The sequence below is a fragment of the Saccoglossus kowalevskii genome, chromosome 7 (genome assembly GCF_978046115.1).
Source record: "Saccoglossus kowalevskii chromosome 7, keSacKowa6.1, whole genome shotgun sequence".
Taxonomy (NCBI): domain Eukaryota; kingdom Metazoa; phylum Hemichordata; class Enteropneusta; family Harrimaniidae; genus Saccoglossus; species Saccoglossus kowalevskii.
In genome coordinates, this window is record NC_140647.1 from 5,228,122 (window position 1) to 5,243,325 (window position 15,204).

The window sequence follows — 15,204 nt, forward strand, 5'->3', positions numbered from 1 at the left end:
GTCGGCGTTTCTCTTTAAACCTATTCGTTTTTTTTCATGGACGAGGACAGTTCCCCCCTCCCCAAAGAATCTAAGGTTAAGTGATGTCGCACCATCGGATCGATTAGAAACGTGTAAATACATACACTATGACTATTACGTTTCACTGCAACTGCCCACAACACAACATCTAAAAACTCTCTCTCAAAAAAAAAAAAAAAAAAAATAGACAAAAAAAAAGAAGAAAAAACGCCGACCAAAAAATGTATATCGTTTAACAGTATACTGAACGACCAGTGTTATTACGACTCAGGGGTATGACTTCCTCTCACATTTTGTCATTTGGTGGCGCACTTTTGGCGAGAGTCGGAAATCCGGAAACAGTCGACCGTTTCACGATAGGTGGGCGTGGCTACAACACGAGAAATATCCCAAATTTACTTGGATACGAGTAATTATTTTCAGCAAAAAAATCAATAACTGCCCATTTCAGTGGGACACAGATCTAAAATGGGAAACGTGAGGGTGGGCATTGCACAGGCACTTTAACGAAGTAATACTATGAGTTGTCGTGGGTTGTGCGTTGTCACAGCGTAGGTGTATTACGTAACTTCTTTTGTACTGATGGACACTAGACCCAGGGCTAGACCTGTAGAAATCACATCTGATACTTAGCTCATTCAGTAGAGTTATCATGTATCCACATAGTTCCTCGATCTGGTAAAAATCCAGACTGTTGCTGTACAAAAAATGTCCCATTTTTGAATAGTGAGGGCGAAGTTTTGGAAATAAGAACGTTCCGTTCCTAGTAAACGAGTGGTGTGGTATTGCAGAGAACAAAGAAATAAGTAAACGGGCATTGCCGAGAACCAAGAAACTACTACGGTGACTGTTTAGAATAAAGTCGAGTACTTCCCTAGGAAATACTAAACTAAACGTTATCGAAGGTTGGCGGACTGTTATAACAATAGAGGCGAGCCAAAACGTGGTATATAACTTCAGTTTATGGATATTGAAGAAATTAACCCATTATGTCTGATTGAAAATGTTAAATACACATAACCTTAATATAAAATAAAATTAACATAGATTTTTTCGGTGTAACACTTGTAGCCAGATATTTTTTTCAGTTGACCCGCATACTATGCGGCATGGTGCATGTGTGTTCGTGTAATGCATTTCCTATTATATATCAACAATATGTGACACTGTCTTTGAATATGTCTTTAGTAATTCAAACGATTTATGGCTGAAAACATTTGACTTTTAACGCCTCAAAATAATCAACATATTATTTACGATAGTCCCGTACAATATGCTTTGTCAGTTACGATATCGCTTCGACCACAATTATCATCACGCCACGAGAGGGCGGAATTCAGTATCGAACTATCAGAACCTTGGTGGACATTAACAATACGTGTTTGTTCACTAATTTTCAATGAAGGATTGTATTACTGTTATTGATACTTTATTACATCATTATTAATATGTGTTGATATTAATAAAGGTAAATAGCAGTGAATACACAAAAATATAAATATTTTACTCGATATTTATCCATGGTTTATTTTTGCTATGATTCACCGTGTCATGGTCCAGTAAAAGTTACATGCTGTGTTTGTAGGAAACTTCTTGAAGTTGATTTGTTGTTTATGTTTTTCCTTTAATGTTATGAAGATTTCGCCCCTTCCAGATTTCTTTTTATTTTTTAATAAATATGTTACATTCAGTCAAGAACGCGAACAGTGGAAAAGCAATGATAAACATTAGTTGGCACGTGACCAGTTAGCTATCTGGCTGTTCCAGGTTTTGTTGTTACCTGCGCATAGTTTCGAATCGACAACATGTCTTATGAGATATGACATTTATCCGAGAATTTGTCATAAATGTACCGTAAAATTTGTTGCAGGGCACATATTTGATAGTTTGTCTAAAGTTGTGTATGCGTTTGGAATGAAACATATGGATATACGAATTTTCCCACAGGGTGGTGTCATATGAGTGTGCCATTACGACGTCAACTACATACGCCCTTATTCTAAATACATGCGATACGTTGCGGCCATTGATGGTACCAAGACACCGTCAAAAAAACTGTTTTCGGTAGGATTTTGCAGTTAACACCTGCCATAGGAGATATCTCAGAACTCTTTATCCGTAGCAGGGGTGATAGGAGACAAGAAGGTAGGGTGGTTTAATTCTTGTTGGGGTAAACGTTTATGTTTGACGATCGCTGCAGCTGTGGGGATGGGTTCGGCGTGTGAAACGCTTGGAAACCATTCACACGCAGAATGCATAGACGACCGATCGCTTACCGTGGAATCCTAACCCTAAGGGTACATTGTAATATCCATGGTGTCTGTATTAGTGGAAAGGTACTCCAGAACCCCTCGCTATGTCACATTCACGTAAACCACGTCGATTACGTTTGTCTGTTTGATATACTAATGCACGGTAGGTACCGAGTACCAGTAGTATGAACGTCACAAGTCTGTCATATCAACAATATTTCTGTTTTTCTGCTAACTTCTGTATAATGGACGTTTTCACAAATTTCTGAAGCACCAGCGACTTCCCCCCGAAGGAGCCTGTTGTTGGAACCAACGGAAAGTACCAAATCTTGATTAAGGTCACCTATTTGAGCTGTCCTCCTCGGTAAGTTTACGCCATAAATTGTGCAAAGATGGCGACCAAAACAACTCTGGCAGCTATAACTTTTGACTTGGAAGTTTACACCTCGTAACACGGTAGTCCATATTTGAGCTAGGCATTTTTCAGTGACCCGTGTTAGATGGACTGAATCGCCTCTTCAGCCCCCGACACTTTGAGCCTAATTGGTCTAAACTATTAATTTAATCATTAAAAGCATACGTTAAAGTTGAGGGTGCATGCATATTCCATATGATGTCCTGATAAAACGACTTCTTAATGTCTCACTCTGTCTGATGATATTAACGTAATCACGTGACATTTACACTTGATAACATGTGTATTTATCATGGTTTGTTTATTTACTTAACTGTAAATGTCATAATGGATGTAAACTGTGGCATAATTTAATCAAATAATAATTACTTTGTTAAATATAATTTCCTATGTACTGTGCATATAATATATCTGGCAGTGTGCAATTTTGGTTCAGTATTGGAAATGTGTTATCATAGACAGTATTGAGGTATCTGTAATATTACTGTAAATATTTGTTGGTGGGTTCTCTGGCTTCACCTGTTGAGCTTTGTGGAATTGGGACACAAATCGTTTCGCCTTGGTGACTCCTGGAATGTGAAGGCCATTGTTAGGATACAAGTGAATGCTTTGAACTAATGAGAAAAAGGAAAAAGAGTTTCTTTTTGTTAAAAAAAGAATACTGGGTTGTAGTAAACAATGTGAGAATCTGTATCTGGTAGAGTTTTATTGTTTTTCATGTTTTGATACTTCACTGTGAAAATGCATTGATATTTAAAATGAATCGCATATAGTGTTCAAAGTTCAATACCTCAGCCATGCCGCAATGGGTTGGGCAGCTGCAACATCAGCTCATTGTTGACAACTGACCTTTATTCATTTTTCGTAAAGGTGTGTTTGAAAACTGAAATTCTTTCGCCCAGACACTTTCAGTGCAGTGTCATGTTTTGCTGGTAACAGGTTTCATTCAGATTGGATTCAAGATGGGTGTGTTCGATGGTGGTGGTCTCACCACACCTTGATCAAGGATTTTTTTGATTTAAAGTTGTGACTTATGTTCCCACCCAGTCACTCTCTGCAGTCATGCTTCCTCTCATTAATGTCTATTATTCAAATTTAAATGAGATTGAAATATACACATCTCACTGACTCATGACCCCAATAAACAGGTAGTGCATTAACTCTGTGAATGCCAATATCAACCTTTATATTACTAAAACTGCATAGTTTTTTTCATAGTTTTTCAAAAGTTTTGATCAAAACACAATGTTAATAGAAATTTGTGTCCATTTGGTTCAATTATAAAAATTATAAAAAATAATCAAAAAGGTGTAAAAGTTTGTACCTAAATTTTGACGGAAATAATTGTGACATAAAAAAGTTACTGAAAAATTCATCCCCGCGGGGTGTGCAGATTGTTTCTATAAATTCATATCTGACATTCCACATGTAAAGTTATATCTGTGTTTTTGCTACTGACTTGTATAACTTTCATCAGTGTAAGTTTTATTCAGATAGTACTGTAATATCAGCTGTTTGGTTTGTGAATAATTAATCAGATTATAGCCTTTGTACTGGCACTATCTAAATAAGTGGTATCATAAATTTGGATTAAAATATTATGTCACCAAGTGTTACCTTATGTAATGTTTTTTTTTTATTTCGTTTAATTTCTTTTGTCCTTGCATGCATGGGTTAATTCTATGATGAATACTAAATGCATTTTTTGGTTTTTCCTTTTTTTAAATGAGAAAAATTAAACTAAAACAATATAGTTTGAATTATTTTGTTTGTTCCATTATTGGAGACAATCAAGCTTGCCATGAGTTCAGAGTGCATACTGTTATCTTTTAGTGATAATTTTGTTATTGTGACTTTCTTCAAACTCATGAAATATAAATAGAACTGGTAGTTAATCCACAAGTAAATTCATATTTTATCACAATATTTTGAATTGAAGAACATGGGCATGAACATGAAGAACATAACTTTCACCCATTGAATGTCATTTTGTTTTCATCCTAAATTTTGCACATTTTTATGTATTCTGTAGATTATTTGGTTTATATTATTTATCCACATGTTCTGATCGGTTTGAAACAATTGTGTAGTTTAGTTTTGTATAAGGTCAGAAAAGTTAACCATGACATTAGATATGAGTCCCATGCAACGTATGTGTGTACACATTGCACTGTTATTGTGATGTGGTGCTTTATATCCATTTAGACCAAAATTAACAAAGAAATTATAGAAATATTGTATAAAAATTGTTGCATCAACATTTTGGCGGGAAAAATTATGCCACTTTTCTGATTTTCCTGTCACTCTGGCTCTGAGATAACTATGCTGTCAGTAATGAGAATCTAAACTGAAGAAAAATTGATAGATTAATGTATAGCCTAAGGAGAGAAGCAATTATATTACCGTATAAAGGAAATGATTAATATCATCATTTTGATATTTTCATCTTTACATTTTCTATTGTAATCTACGATAATGGTCATTATGATTTAGTGTCAGAACTTTGTTAGGATTTTGCTCGTGTTTGAAAACACTGACGATAAAGGATAAACTAAAATGTATTGAAAGATTGTAGGTTTAATTGAAGAATGGTCAAGTGAAGCGCACTTTTAAGGCAAAAAGTTTCTGAAATTTCAATTATTTTTTGAGATTTTAAAGAAAACTGAACTAGGTTTTGAATTATAACCTTAGTTGTATGCATTTTGCCCATCATTGGGAAGTATTGTTTCCATAGAAACAAGCTCAAGCACCGCCATCTTTTTATTTGCTCTTTGTTATTCATTGTTGAAACCTCTTACTCAACAAAACAATTTGAAAATTCCAAATGTAACATAGAACTGTTTTTCCTCGACAATTTTCTCAGAATAAAAATTTATTTGTCCTGATTTGAGTTCATGACACGTAACCACTGCCAAAATAACTTGAAACAACTCTAACCTTTATATGGCAACTGCATGTCTATAATAACAAATTATCTAATTATTTATATAATGTATTTATTTTAAGCTAACATAATTCATCTTATCTGACATAGCAAGATGTTGAGATTTTAATCGTTAAAAGCATCCACGTTGTTAGGTAGATTCATCGTTTTCTTTGGCATCTCATTTGCATGCATAGTACTTGTATGAGAGCACTTTACCTGTATTTTACATGTATCTGTCAAATGTATGATGTATCATACTGTATTGTGTGGATTTAATTGAATTTTACTTGTGTACACGTTTCCTGTATCATGCCTGGAATTGAACCTGATAATGCATGTTTTTTCCTTACCAGTTGACAAAGTTAAATCACGGATGTTATTATTCTGGTATGCTGGTAAACATTTGTTGCGGTAATCAAAATTTTGAGGTGAACTGCTTCTGCTCTTTTTCAATTCTTATTAATATATATTTGGTTGTTGTTCAATATAATTTTATTGCTACTGTACTGATAGAAATACTGTAATTCTAACGATGCAATAATTATTATATATGTTTGGTCATGTCTGTATGTAGAGAAATCCCTTATTTCAAAGGGTATCTATTGGTTCGTGAAACTATTTGTAAATACAATTTAGTGACTCTCATGTACCTCAAAAATGGGGGTGGGGTGTATACTGATATATTCACTCTATCATTCAGTTCACCGTCATTTAAAGATTTATTGCAGGATGAGGTAAACATGTTTGAAAAAAGCAGTTCAAGGCCATTGATACAATTTGTCATTGAATTCAAGTATGTAATCGTCTTCATCTGTTTAGAATTTGTTGCTGATTCCAGCACTGTTGACCAAAGTCAAACTAGGAGGTAAAGTCGGTATTTTAAATATCTGGTTGAAATCTAGATAGGATGTTATACCATGCTGATCACTGATGGAGTTTTGATTAAAATTTGCTTCTATATATGGTGTTTGACAAGAACAAATAAGGTACCGTTAGATTTTACAGAATACCTGTTGTATAATCGCGTACTGATATGGCAAGTTCAATGTTTGGCACCCCCAGGCTTGTAAAAGATACAAGGATGGTGTTACACTAGGTATTTATTATTGAAAGCAGTGGATATGTGATAGATTTACCTCACCCCCTGGTGAGATTATCTGCCTCTGGCATGGGGCCAGCTAAGATAAGAAATCTATGGACATTTGTTGCCTTGGTTACGGGCTCTTATGGGTAGCATAGGTTATTCAAAGCCAGCCATAAATTGATGTATCGTAGAAGCATTATTAGTCCCTGTGCGTGCGTCCGTCCGGACCTGTATCTTAGAAATGCCTGGACCAATCACAATCAAACTTCACACATACATCATACATGATATTATACATATGCACATCAATTTGTTTCACGATCTGATTCAAGATTTCCGAAGGGAAGCCATTTTTGTACTGAAAAATCATCAAAATTAAGCATTTCTCGGCTGTTTACGGATGGATTTTATTAAATTTTTGTTTTCATTATATTAACTGGATTTTAAATTCACATATTTCCAATGAACATGTATTGTAATTTTATGTTTATTTTACTGGGTTTCACTTTGCAGTGAAAATAGCAAAATGAAAACTCACCAAAAAATTAATTTTGGTTGAGAAGGAATGAATGGTTGTCTAAGGATTTACCAACTTTAATGTTTACTGTGAGTGGAATAGTAGGACAATTGAAATGGTATTATTATTATGATGATGGACTTTTGTAGATAACAATTAGAATTAAAACTGGAAAAACAACCTGAGTTGTAGCCACGCCCCCTTTCCTGCTGCCATGGACTGTTTTGGGCCTTCCACGGTTCCTGTTGTTATGATAACAGTAGAGCTTATTGATGTGACTGGCTAACATTGAAACTTATCGTGAGATTTTCTTGACTTTTACCATATGGCTTTATTTCATGCAGTTGCTCATAAAATACAGATAAAAATGTATGGCCACTGAACTACATTCAGCGTAAAAAAATGTATCAAACACCCATAACAATGGTGATTTTTGACCCTTTCACTGTTGGTTCCCATAGTAAAAAGATTATGTCATATATCAAAAATTTATTATACATTATATGGTTAAAAAACTATATATTTTTTTCAATCTTAAAGGGCGATGGTCTTTGTTAAATGTGTATTCGAATTTCATGTAAACAATGTATTTTACATGCAAAAAGGATGCAGCATGAAAGCCTTAGACCTTTAATTCATGTCACTGATCATATAACCAATACCATGCATCAAATCAAAATGTGTTTTCAACAGAATGTGTTTGTATTAATTTAACTACAGTAAACCCTAAAGCTATAATTAGTCATTGATTTTCTTCCTGAATCTACTCTAATTATAATACCATTTTACAATAATTGTTTTATGTCTAAATCCTGGTTAAAATATACATCAGCATCAAATTCTTGAATGAAAAAAAATAATACTAATAACCATGAAATAGTTTAGTATATTATTAGGCTAACATCCCGCAGAGTGTATCTGATGTTTGTTCCAACTCTACAGAGTTTGGGTTGATAGCAATGGTGATTATTAATTTATAATGTGAAAACCTGGGTACTTGATTGGTTGATCATTAACTAATATTCCATTGCCTGTTATGACCAATGCTTCTGTTTGTATGTTTACATATAATGTGATGGTTATCGCTTTTGTCAAAGTCTGTCCTATAAAGCTAAGTTATCTGCATTCCACATTTTAATTACATGAACTGTTGACACGTATACCGTATTAAATTATACTTCCAGTTAGATTGGACAAATTCTCCCATGAAAAATTTCAGTACAATTATGAATTTTCTAAAACTTTAAAACACTGAGAAAAGAGTATTCTTGTATGCATATTTAACATCCTCATAGGATTTATTTCAAATTGTTCAGTGTTTCTGTAATTGGTGGTACATTTTATCTAGCCTCCACAATACTGTGATTTTCTGTTTGTTTGTTGGATTATACACACCTGAGTTTAACGACCATTATACGTCAGCTAGCACTCTGATTTTACTGTCATCATTGTACTTATTGGTCACACTGGTACCTAGTAAATAACTATGTCAAGCATCTGTGTTTTTTAAGTCAATCATATATATTTATTGCAAATTGTAGTCTATTAGAACAATACTTTAATCGTTGGACAGAACTCTACAAGTAATGATTGAACTGCTTTTAATAAATTTTGAGGCAAATTCGCAGAATATCAAGGAATTTCGTAGCAGTGAGAATTAGACTGGTGTTTTATCGACTTGTTATGGCTATATGGATATGGCTTGGGGATATTTTTTGTCGTCTACTCTTTCGTACTTAGTCTGACTGTACCCAGATATTTACTACCAATTTAATATTTCATTGTGAGGATGTGCATTTAAATATTACCGGTATCTGCAATGGTTCAAAAGATGTGGATTGTTACTCTTGCTGTATAATTGAGTCCACCAGCCAGACAGGACTAGTTAAGTTGACCTATATTTAATTAAGTTTTGTGGAGACAACACTTGCCTGTACATTCTCACGCATGCACTCCATCACAATAGCTCGTCTTTGGTTACAACGTTTTGAGAACAACAATAAAGTTAAATTTCCTCTCAGCAGCTACCTGTGTTTGCTTATTGTTGGTTGCTCTTAAAGTCGCATTATGCTACACTCTGGCAAATTGCTGCGTTGTATGCGTTTTTGTAAGTAGAGTAGCAAGTTCTTTGTCAAGTTGCGTAACATGATGAATTGTTAAACATCAAAGAAAAGGAGTAAAGAATACGAGGTTATGATATTGACACTATAACAGTTTTTGTTGTGTGTCTCAAGATCTATGTCCCTCATTCCACTTGTTGAGTTTCTCAGCCCGGACAGCCTGTTTCAATTATCTGTGTTAAAACTCAGTTTCTTATTACTAATGTGTGGACAATTTTAGAGGCAGGTAGAAAAGTGAGCATTCTTATTTATTTTGTATTTCCTGATTGTCCTTGCATAACCACAGCGTCGTTTGTTGGTCAGTCTGTTGTCGTTTATGTATAAGTATTCGATGAAAATACTGGATGTAAATGTCAGGTATGTACCTGTAGCTGCATTGAATTCACGTATGGATTGTACTTTGGTATATCTCCCATTTAAGATAATATGCACTTCTATAGGGAACATTCCGTTCATACCTACAAACAATGAATGATATTGTCTTAAAATATGTTGGTATCAATCCACATGTGTCTCAGAGTAACACAGTAGAAGTAGTTAATGAGACTGGTGACGACGCGGAGAAAGAGCGCTCCTTTTAATTTTGTTTTAAGTGTGGCAACTGCTTCACTTTAAATAAATACAGGTGGTTGTAAATTGCTTAGGCCCTCCCTGCAGTAGTTCTAGAGACCCTGTCTGGTTAATACAGTTTAAATAGTAAAATATAACTCATTATTTACTGTACTTCTGTAAAAAAAATGTTGTTTGAAAGAAAATTCATAATTTCATCACCAGAGCAAGTTTGAACGTTCAGATTTATTTTGTTATATTCTACAACTGATCTGAATAAAGTATACTTTGTTAATCACTAAGTATTAGCCATCCACTTGAAAAGCCCCAGACATTCTTTCTCTTCTACAAGTAGTGGGTGAACTTTGTAGTATGTACATTGTTTTGTCATAATTTCTTCAAAACATTGGCATTTCAAAACCCTAAATTAACCCAGGTTATCAAGTTTGGGATGCTGAGTAACTGGTTTCTATTTATATTAAAATTCCAATGTAAATATGTAAATACTAGTAACCCAAGGCACATATATCACCAATTCTTGTGCCACGGCTAAGTAGATGACTATTAATTTCTTTCCATCGATTCCAAATGTAATGATGGTCTACACAAAATAATGTTGCTATTTCCATGTATATTCGCAATAGACAAGTTTATGTGCCTGATTTTACAACTGGTGATTCATGAGCTAGTTTGCATTTCTCAGTTTTTCAAAGTTGAAATACATGTTGTTCCCCAGAAATCTTTTACAAAGGCCTGTATGAGAATACCACACGGATATAAATGATATTTTGTATTCATTTTGAGTGTATGAATGTAAAACATGTATTTTATGAAAAGTTAATGAATTTTCATTGTAACGTTAGATCAACATGTGTGGTGCAGTACAAAACTGAAGCTAGTATAGGAAAAATAACTGCCTAAAACTGACTGGAAGTGAATCTACATCGATTTGATGTCTCTCAAATACTTGGTAGCTAAGCAACCAAGGAAATTTGGGAACCCCGAACAAGTTTATTGTGTGCCTGACTTCAAACACCAAATTACTGATGAACTCCTTAACATTATAATATGGCTTGGTATCCAAATCAGGCTTAGCGCAGTTATTTGTTTGATTTCATACTAAACTAAATCAATATTCCTCAAAGATTCATGCATACGAAGTCGTAGTAATGATTTGGGTATTGGAGCAATGTAGGGTTGTTGACATTCTGTCGTATTGTTGGTGCATTGTTTGAAAAAAAAATGGGGGTTCACTCTATTTATTTATATTGCGCTGCGTATCTTTGCAGCATTACATCACAGAATGAAATTTATTGAGGGGGATAAGGGTTCATACGTACTGACCATTTCTACTGTGTAACTGAATCTGGAGGGAGGGAGGGATGGAGATAGGTATATGTATAGTAGGTACAATCATCATGCATCATTGTTACATAGAACAACACTAATAATGTGTTAGAACTACACATAATTCAACTGCTGTTTTTATTGATATGTCTACACATGCATTCTACATTTAAGATCCTATACAAGCATGTCCTCCATTGAATCCAGTGATTCAGTATTGATTGAAGAAGTCATTTGTTGAATACTGTAGAATACTTTATTTTCGCTATTTTTGCTGAAGGGATGTTTCCGTGAAAATAAAATCCAGCGAATATACTTTTTTTCCTATATTTCACATTAAACTCATCAAAAATCAGTGACAATAAATTCCACACAAAACACCCCAAAAGCCTTTTCAGCGAAAATAAAGTATTCCACAGTAACATGACCAACTAACTAAGCTTTATACTTCCTCTAAGCCACTTCTCACAAATTCTCAGTCAGTTACCAGTGATGAATTACATAACAAATTGTCACTTTCGTTGCCAATGGCTAAAATTACTGTATACTCTTCAATTATCATTCCTAAGATATTTCATAATTTGATGGCATTCATAAAAATTTTGCGAAAATCACTGATTTGTACAAAATAAAATTAGTTTACAGTATCACAAACCATAAATTGTTCTGCTAAAATTTAAAAATACGTCATTACCATATTTGCCAAAGAGCTACACATACAAGAAGTGCAGTGTACCATATTAGCTCTGTTTGTAGCATGGGATAATGTAATGTATAGAGGTATTTCTATTGTCAGAATAAGTACTATTTTAATGATTCAGTATACAACAAATGTAATTTGGGTTTGTAGTAGAGGGGCAAGGGGGGTAGCTGGTACAGTTTTACGGGAAATAAAAAGAGCTTTTTACAATTTACAAGGAAAAAAAGTAGTTTTTACAGTTTACAGTGAAAATTGAATTTTGCAGTGAGTTGTGTCATTTCGTCGTTTTACCGTTTCGAAATTGTAATTTCCCTGGATTATTCTTTACGACTTTTTTTATTTGGATGTAAATTCTTGTAAGTACCGAGAAAAATGACACATTTTTACAGTGTACGAAAAAAATATTTGATTTATTACGTTGTATGCTAGTCTGTGATTACAGAATTATGGAATTTATTTTTTCAATTTACGTTGTACGAACAAAAAAATATTGCAATTACGTTGAACGAAAATAACCCTTGCCCCCCCTCTTTGTATGCACCTCTGTACTAGATCTGCACTTCTAATAAAACAAATACGATAGTCTTAGTTACCATGGCTACAATGATTAGATATACCATAAATGGTATGTCTAAGGTCATAAAAAATAATATTTTAATGATCCATTAAACATGTACAATAAATGCATTATTATGTGCCTATCTAATAGAGCAAATACAGTATTTAACATACTGGAAGTTGACACTTATTTCATGATTGACTATTGACTGCTCTTGATTTGTGTTCATAGAACCCCTCTCCTTATTGCATCACCATATTTGCTCTAGTAGAAGTGGGTCTTTAATAGAAGTGCATACAAACCAAAAATTGAATTTACTGAATCATAGAAATATTTTTTTGATCATAGAAATAGCTCTGTAATTCACATAAGTGAATATATTATTAATTATTATTAACCTCCCTTAAGTTGTCATTTTCATTATTATGCCTCGTATGATATCAAAAAAAGTTAATAATTTGATTATTGATTTTTTAACACAGAACAACTGATTAACGAAGTGTCATTTATGGAATATATATATATCTAAATTCTCTTTCATACTACCTCTAAAAGGTCAGAATAATAGCATAAAAATAAAACTCCCAGACAATTAAGTGGTCACTTTTCAATAGAAAAAATGTTTGCCTGAAATCAGAAGGTGTGGGTGGATAAAGTAATGGAGCAGTTAAATTGATGGCCTTTTTATAGTATTTCTACCACATTTGCTGTATTTACTTATGTAAATGATATGTGTCCAAAAGAATTAATATTTAAATGATTCAGCATACATTTAAATGCAATTTAACTGTACACATGCACTTGTAATAGAGTAAATACGGTGTACTTTTTGTTCAACAGGTGGTTCAGTTCACAGACCACCAGTGGCTGTGTTAGCTTACTGTCTCTGTATAGTATTAGCATGAATGCTTTAATAAATTTAAGATTAATTCTACTCAGTGTAATTTGAATTTGGGGCGAAAGTGTTAATATAAATGTCATTTGTTTAAAATTACCCAACGTATCAATGTGCATTAAAATTAGACTCGGTATTATTAAGGCTAATAATGTACATAATAGGTCAAAATGTTGACAGAAAACTCGTTAAAAGCACTTTATTGTAATTTTCTCTTGATGAAAGAGTGGCTTGAACCAGGGTAATATGTGTGTTCAGCTTTCCAGTTCGTAATTAGTGGGAACGCATTTTTGTTTGGATAACTTTAAATTGCGTTTCTGATTGAATTACTTTCTACATCATTGCTATAACCCTAATGCAGTTATTGGATAAGCCTTTGAGTCTCCTCTACATTATTAACTACAAGTATCACCACTGTATGGGCTTACAAGAATTACTTGAAATTAGTTTAGTAGGGGAATACTGTAAAACACAACTTTGTTCACTGTCTTGAAAGATTTCTATTTAATAATTTAACATTTAACAATGTGGATTGTTTTGCAAAAGTTGATCTGAAGAACCAAAATAAAATTCAGGATTTTCCAGATTGTTCCAACAGGATACTATAATGGTTAACAGAACCGTGTAGCAGTGTTTTCAATGTAGAAGCTGAAGCAGGGAAGTGCAAATTTTATATTACCGGTACTATTAGTCGGAGACAAGATTGATATACATGTAAATATTTAGTGCTTGTTGCTATGTACTCTATCTTATAAAAAATGGGCAGTGTGATCGCAGCCTCTTTACTGTGTGTTAGTATTTGGATTGAATATCATACCTAGTACTGTGAGATGAAAAATTCAAAGACCATCTACGCCTTTAGTAAATAGTGTTGACTACACTGCAAGTTGCTCAGAGTTACTCAGAATTGTCCTGATTCTGTGAAATCTATTTTTGTTTGACGACTTTGTATTCTGTAGTTATGGCTGTATGTTTAATATTTGTTGTAAAGCAACTGTGGTAACTGGTAATAGTGTCCTTCAGTAGTGTTGACAATCTTTAGAACTGTGTAAATAGAGATAATCATGGATGGATAACTGAACTTGAAAAAAAATACATGGCTATAGTAGATTATGCCCTCAATGTATTCAATTAAAAACAAATGCTAAGTTTTTAGTTTGTGTCTTAGTGTTATAATTTTCTGTGTTGTTCATGCAAGGGCCTTCACTCTCCTAATATTATAGTTTCGGAAATTGTATATATTAATTAAATTTATTCAACACAGCAGACATAGATAACATTTGGGGGATTGTCACTAGATGCACTTCGCATTTATTCCTTGAGTGAGTTCTTTTTTGTGTTTTCTATAAACCGTAGAGTTGAAAGTGATTGGGTGCGGCAATTTGAGGCGGAATACCAATGCTTATCTTCAACTTTTGTATTGTGGTCTTTTGAGAGTTGACTTGTGTACTTGCTAAATGTGGGTAGTGTATCATGAAAAACTACTGATGTTTATCGCTGTCGTTGTTGCAGGTTTTTTCAAATACATATTTGTGTAGTCCTTGAATAGGGAATAAACTTGACAATAGAACATTTTAGCTGGTATGGTCTGGAGTCAGTGTCTGAGCACCTCAGCAGCACTTCTGTAAACTTTTAATTTTTGTTTCCTTCCGAACAGCATAGGCGGGGCTTACAGTAAAATGTGCATAGGATTCTGTTGGAGCTATTAGGGTGATAATGACGTATATCATGTTCAGCCTGTCACATGGTTGTTAGCATAGTAGCCAGGTCATGAGATGTCTTGTCAGCAACTAAACATGAGTTTATGGATGTCTCTTAA

The 15,204-nt window shown here is 33.8% G+C and overlaps 1 protein-coding gene across 3 annotated transcripts in view; it reads left to right on the plus strand.

The window, feature by feature from the left end:
• The first annotated feature begins 2,015 nt into the window (after window positions 1-2,015).
• LOC100377331 (epidermal growth factor receptor kinase substrate 8-like) overlaps window positions 2,016-15,204 on the plus strand; it is a 59,218-nt gene continuing 46,029 nt past the window's right edge. For all 3 annotated transcript variants that reach the window (XM_085500987.1, XM_085500990.1, XM_085500989.1), the window contains exon 1: window positions 2,016-2,166. The gene's annotated coding sequence lies outside the window, so the exon portion shown is untranslated. The remainder of the gene's footprint in view (window positions 2,167-15,204) is intronic.